This window comes from Nicotiana sylvestris, chromosome 6 (genome assembly GCF_000393655.2).
Source record: "Nicotiana sylvestris chromosome 6, ASM39365v2, whole genome shotgun sequence".
Classification (NCBI taxonomy): domain Eukaryota; kingdom Viridiplantae; phylum Streptophyta; class Magnoliopsida; order Solanales; family Solanaceae; genus Nicotiana; species Nicotiana sylvestris.
In genome coordinates, this window is record NC_091062.1 from 140,825,052 (window position 1) to 140,831,165 (window position 6,114).

The following is a 6,114-nucleotide window of genomic DNA, read 5'->3' on the forward strand; positions in this document are numbered from 1 at the left end:
ATTTGAAAGGGAAATGCAGTCTGGGGCAATGTCGATGTTGTATTGGAACTGATTGACAAAGGCATGTGCCATGTCATTCCAGATGTACCAGCGAGATGTGTCTTGATCCAAAAACCATTCGGATGCTACTCCCGTAAGGCTTTCCCCAAAATAAGCCATCAACAATTCTTCATTTCTTCCCACACCTCTCAGTTGATTGCAATACCTTTTCAGGTGAGCTATGGGATCTCCATGTCCATCATACTTTTCAAATTTGGGAGTCTTGAAATCAGGCGGCAAGTGGACATCGGGGAACATACATAGATCTTTGAAGGCAACACTCGTTTGACCTGCAAACCCTTGCATGTTTTTCAACCGTTGTTCTAAGCTTTTCACTCTTTGGGTCATTTCTTCATGAACCATCTTTCGGGCAGGCTTCTCAATGTTTGCAGGAAGATCAAACGAGTACGAGTGGTACTTAGGAGAGTGGTACTGCTCTTGTTGTGTAGCAAATTGTGACTCATGACGAGGCTGTCCTTGACCACTGGCCCATGCTTGACACATTTCGGTTATTTGCTGTTTCAGCATTCTATTTTTCTCAAACACAGTAGACTCTTATTGAACCCTCTAACCCTGAGTCTCTTGAGCACTTGTAACAGCTTCGATGTCAGTTATCTTACCACAAACCGACCACCTCAACTTTCTTCAAAATTCAAAACAAAACATGTAAGAATGGACTCAGTCGGTCCTTATTATTATCAATATTTTTTCATTTTTTTTTTATTTTTTTATTTTTTTTCATTTTTTTCATTTTTCTTTTCAATGGTTGATCGAACTTGATGTGGGTTGCCTACGTATCATGTGGGAACATGAATCAGATCTTGCGTAGTTCGGGAAGATCATGAATAAAGTAAATAAACTAACTCTTTTTTTTATTTTGAATTTTTTAAGATCATGAATAAAGTAAATAAACTAACTATTTTTTTTATTTTGAATTTTTTATTTTATTTTTTCGAAAGAAAGACTTATAAAGAAGAAAGAGAATATTTTTGGGATTTTGATTTATCTTTAAAATTTTGCAAATAAAAACTTCTAAAGAAAAGAGATATTTTTTGAATATTGACCTCTCTTTTTTTGGAATTTCGAAGAAAAACTTCTAAAGAAAAAGAAAATATTTTTGAATTTTTGGACTTTATTTTAAAATTATGAAAGAAAAACTTCTAAAGAAAGTATTTTTGAATCTTGAATTTTCTTTCCAATTTTTGAAAGAAGAATGAAAATATTTTTGGATTTTGAGAAGAAATTAAAAGAAAATATTTTTGGATTTTTTTTTAAAAAAAATTGGGGTCTTAAAGAAAGACTTTTCTAAAGAAGGAAGTAAAGGAAAATATTTTTGGATTTTTTGAAAATGGTGGGCCGGACCGATGAGGTTTGCCTACGTATCTCACATCCGGTGAGAATCAGACCTGCGTAGTTCGCCCATCTTTGACAGAGCAAAAGAAAATATGACTTATTTTGAAATGACTTTTCTCTTTTTTTTTCAAACTTTCAACAGAATTTCAGGGTAATTCAAATACCTACCTCTCACTCTCTTTTCTTTTCTCTTTTTTTTTTTTTTTTCATTTTTTTTCATTTTCTTTCCCTATTCTAGAAACCAGAATGCAAGTCGAAATAGACAGATACGCAAGTAGCACGTAAGATGCATCAGGATGGTCTTTTCATTTCGGGTACACCTGTGTTGAGTCTCCAAAGTCAAATGCACATGATGCAAACAAATATTCCTACTAGGGATCCGGCATGAGGCTGAGTTATTCTAGGTTCAAAACCTGGGTATGTGTTCTAGACTGTGTACCCGAGCGGACAACTCGAGCCGAGGAGGGGGCTACGTACCGGGAACCAAAAGGCCATCCGGCTTAGTAACTTGTCCGAGCCTCTTTCTTATTTCAAGGTATGACACTAACAGAATAGGGAGTCTCGACCAGCGAGCACATCCCCGAAGATGAGAAGAGAAGGGTTTCGTAGCAGTTTATATACAATTTGATCCCCAGCAGAGTCACCAGAGTTGTCACACCTCATTTTTTCACCACCCCGCGAGGGGAGTATAAGGGAGTTTTTTCCAATTTAAGTGACAATCGAAACGGGATTATTTATTTAAAATTCAGAGTCGCCACTTGGGATGATTTATGGTGTCCCAAGTCACCGCTTCAAATCCCGAATCGAGGAAAAGATTGACTCTATATTACAGTCCACGAACACAGAAATCCGGGTAAGGAATTCTATTAACCCGGGAGAAGGTGTTAGGCATTCCCGAATTTCGTGGTTCTAGCACGGTCGCTCAACTATTATAATTGGCCTATTTACTGATTTTAGTACATGTTTTAACCTATGGTGCAATTTTAAACTTTATAACCTCTTTTATTTAATTATATTTTAGGAAGTTCAATGTCATCTAAAACGCATCTTGAACCACGTCACATAAATGCACCCGCGGTCCATGACACATTTTGTTTAACGTTATTGAGATTTGGATTTGGGTCACATAAATGCACACCCGAGTTTAGGAAAGTGAATTATAACGTGCCTAAAGCACTCTAACGGTGTTTATTATTCTTCCTAAATTTTGAGATTATTATGAGGCTAAATTAATGAAAAATTATTGTGGGAGATGTGGTGTGATTTAATTGTTAAGGTGATGGGCCAAGGTCCAGAGGTGATTGGCATTTATTGAATTGGCTTGACAAATAACGCATTTGGCCCATATTTTGCGGCAAATAGATCAATCCAATTTGATTCCAACTAAAAGTCATGCGGCCCAGTTAATAATCAACTTAAAACTTGGGTAACAATTCAATCCATTACTACAAACATATTCTTAAATCACAAACTAAATAAGTTTTCTTGTGTATACTGGAGTTGCACAATTGATATTTTTAAGTCTTCCTGACATGTCCAAACGATTAAGATTTTCAAGACTTGACAACCAATGGAAATTATCAACCTTCAGACCTTTAATTTCAGCATAATCCCAACAATAAATGGAAAGTTCAATAACAGAACCAGTTACATTGTGACATAAAACTCCTTCCCAATTACAACAATCCTCGCCATCAACCCAAGTGGAGAATATATTTGTAGGATCATTTACTTCTTTCTTTAACCTTAGTAAAGAACGTTTTTCATTTTCTTTGCAAATTCCAGCACTAGAACTAAACTTAAATGTAATTGTTAAAGAGAAAAACAAGACAAATACTAATCTTCAGGTGCACAAACATATGGATAACTTCAACAATTGTACAATAGGCCACTTTGAGCTACAAGTGTAAAAAAACTCAAACCAAACACTAAGCACATTCAATATATCAATAAGAGAGATTAAGGATAAAAAAAATCAAACATTTATTGCTTCAGTGTAAACGGGTTACAACAGCAACTATGAGCAAAGACTAGATCGCGACCGGAACAGAATCGATCGACTGTAACCTCGACGGTGATCTCGAAAATGACCTTGGTTAGAAACTCAACTGCTGGACATGGGGTCGCTTTTGACTAGTTCTGGACTGGTTTTTGACGATGAACAAAGTATTTTGACGATGAATAATAGTCCCACCATTATTAGGCTCTTATCGGAACAAAACTTCACCCAAAACCAAAAAGGGTGTGTTTTGATCTTATTGTTTTGAGAATAGGAGTTCAGGTTCTCTTTCTAGAAAATAGTCAGAGAAACCAGGAAAAGAGAGATATAAGATTTCTTGTATTGATGGTTTTTGTCTTGATTCGACTTTCTCTTAGAGAAAATAATGCTCTGTGTGTGTTTTTTTTTTGGCTAATTGGTTTTATTTTGTATGAGGGGAACGGCTGGGGTGCGGCTGATCTCATTCGGGGCGTTGGAATTTTTTTTTGTCTTAGAGGTTTAGGTGTAGGTTGTGAAGAAGAAGGGTCTTTTTAAAGTGTTAGGGTTTTATGGGTATTGGGCTTGGATCTATGGAATTGGGTTGGACCATGTCTTTTGGGTTTGAATCTAGGCTCGGAAGACCAAATAGTATAATGTATCTATAAAAATATAAAAATCACTCTAAATTAATATAAACTAGTATAAAACTAAATACTAAAAGTGAGACTAATTTTTGTATTTTCAAATATTATAATACTATAAATATAAATGTACTAATTGACTTTAACCTAAAGATGAAAATATATTTTTTTTTGTAAATTTTATTTTTTGTGATAAAAATAAAGTAAAAGAGTCAAAATTAGTTGAAATAACGAGATTAGGCCTAAATTAAATTTTACGTGCTAAAATATGAAAAATCTTGGGGAGGGTCAAAATTCACATGGCTACAAATATTACCATAGAAGTGTGTTTTATGTCCCAAATCATTACCTTATCGAAGTTCTCTTGAAATCTCTCATCAAAATCGCCCAAAAACTCTAAGTCCGAAGTTGAAATGAATAAACCCTTCAAAAATCGCGAAGAAGAAACATATATACCTTCTGCCCAGACATAACTGCATATGCGGTCCAATAGCCACTTCTGCGGTACCACTTCTGCGGTCATTTCTCCGCATCTGCGGAATTTCACTTACGGATCCACACCACATCTGCGGTCCACCCGCCGCATCTGCGGCTTTGCAGGTGCGGTTCCTTTTCCGCATCTGCGATACTAGGCCTCCCTCAGCCTTCCGCTTATGCGACTTAAACAACGCATCTGCGAGACCGCACCTGCGGTCCCCAAACCACAGGTGCGAAAACACCAGAAGCAGCAGAAAATCTGCAATCACTCAAGTTTCAAAACTTCCCGTTAGCCATCCGAAATCTCCCCGAGGCCCCCGGGATCTCAACCAAAAGCACCAACATGACCCAATACCTTCTTCGAACTTGTTCCAATCATCAAAACACCTCAAACAACAGTAAATTTCCCAAAACTCATCGAATTCAAGCCTAAGTTTTCTAAAAACTTCTGAAACACGCTTTCGATCAAAACCCAACCAAACCACGTCCGAATGACCTGAAATTTTGCACACACATCCCAAATGACATAACGAAGCTACAACAACTCTCGGAATTCCATTCCGACCCTCGGATCAAAATCTCACCTATCGACTGGAGATTGCCAAAATACTAACTTCGCCAATTCAAGCCTAATTCTACACCGGACCTCCAAAACCAATTCCGATCACACTCCTAAGCCATAAATCACCTCCCGAAGCTAACCGAATCATCGAAACTCTCATCCGAGACCCCAACACATAAATCAACATCCGGTTGACTTTTCCAACTTAACCCTTCTTAAAAGAGAGTAAGTGTCTCATTTCCTACCAAAACCACTCCGAACGCAAACCAACTAACTCGACCACAAAAAACACGGATAACAAAGCATAATGAAGCAGAAATGGGGGAAACGGAGCGGTAACTCATCAGACGACTGGCCGGGTCGTCATAGGTATGGACAATGACTTTTTAGCGCGTTGTTGATATTTATGTTCTCTCAAATTGTATGAGCCAATTAATCGAGCAGCCGATGGGATCATATATATATATATATATATATGTGTGTGTGTGTGTGTGTGTGTGTGTCAATTAGAATGAAATAGATTTGGATAGGTTAAACATGTCACGACCCAAAATCCACTAAGAGTCGTGATGGCGCTGGATACCGCTGTCAGGCAAGCCAACCAAAATACTTAATTAAATTCTCATTTTAAATATTTCCGAAATCACTTCTCTTATACGTTTAAACAGTACATAGTAAATTCCTCTGAATAAATAATGAAACATTTAACAACTTTTAAAATTTCAGAATAAACCCATAGACATCCCAGAATCGGGTGTCACAAGTGCATAGGCAATTTCTAAGAAATAATGTAACACAACAACAGTCCGGAATACAATATTGGACAGAAAATAAATACAGTAATCTGAAAGAGACTTGCCGACTGCGGGTCGTCTCTGGAAATGCAGCTCACCTAAGTCCCGTATCAACCACGCTGCTACGCTCACTAGGCCACTAGAGATGCATGTGCATGTGCAACAAAAATGCACAGAAGTGTAGTATGAGTACGAAAACAACGTGTACCCAATGAGTATCCCGTCTAATCTCGAAGAAGTAGAGACGAGAACTTCGACACTTACTAGTGG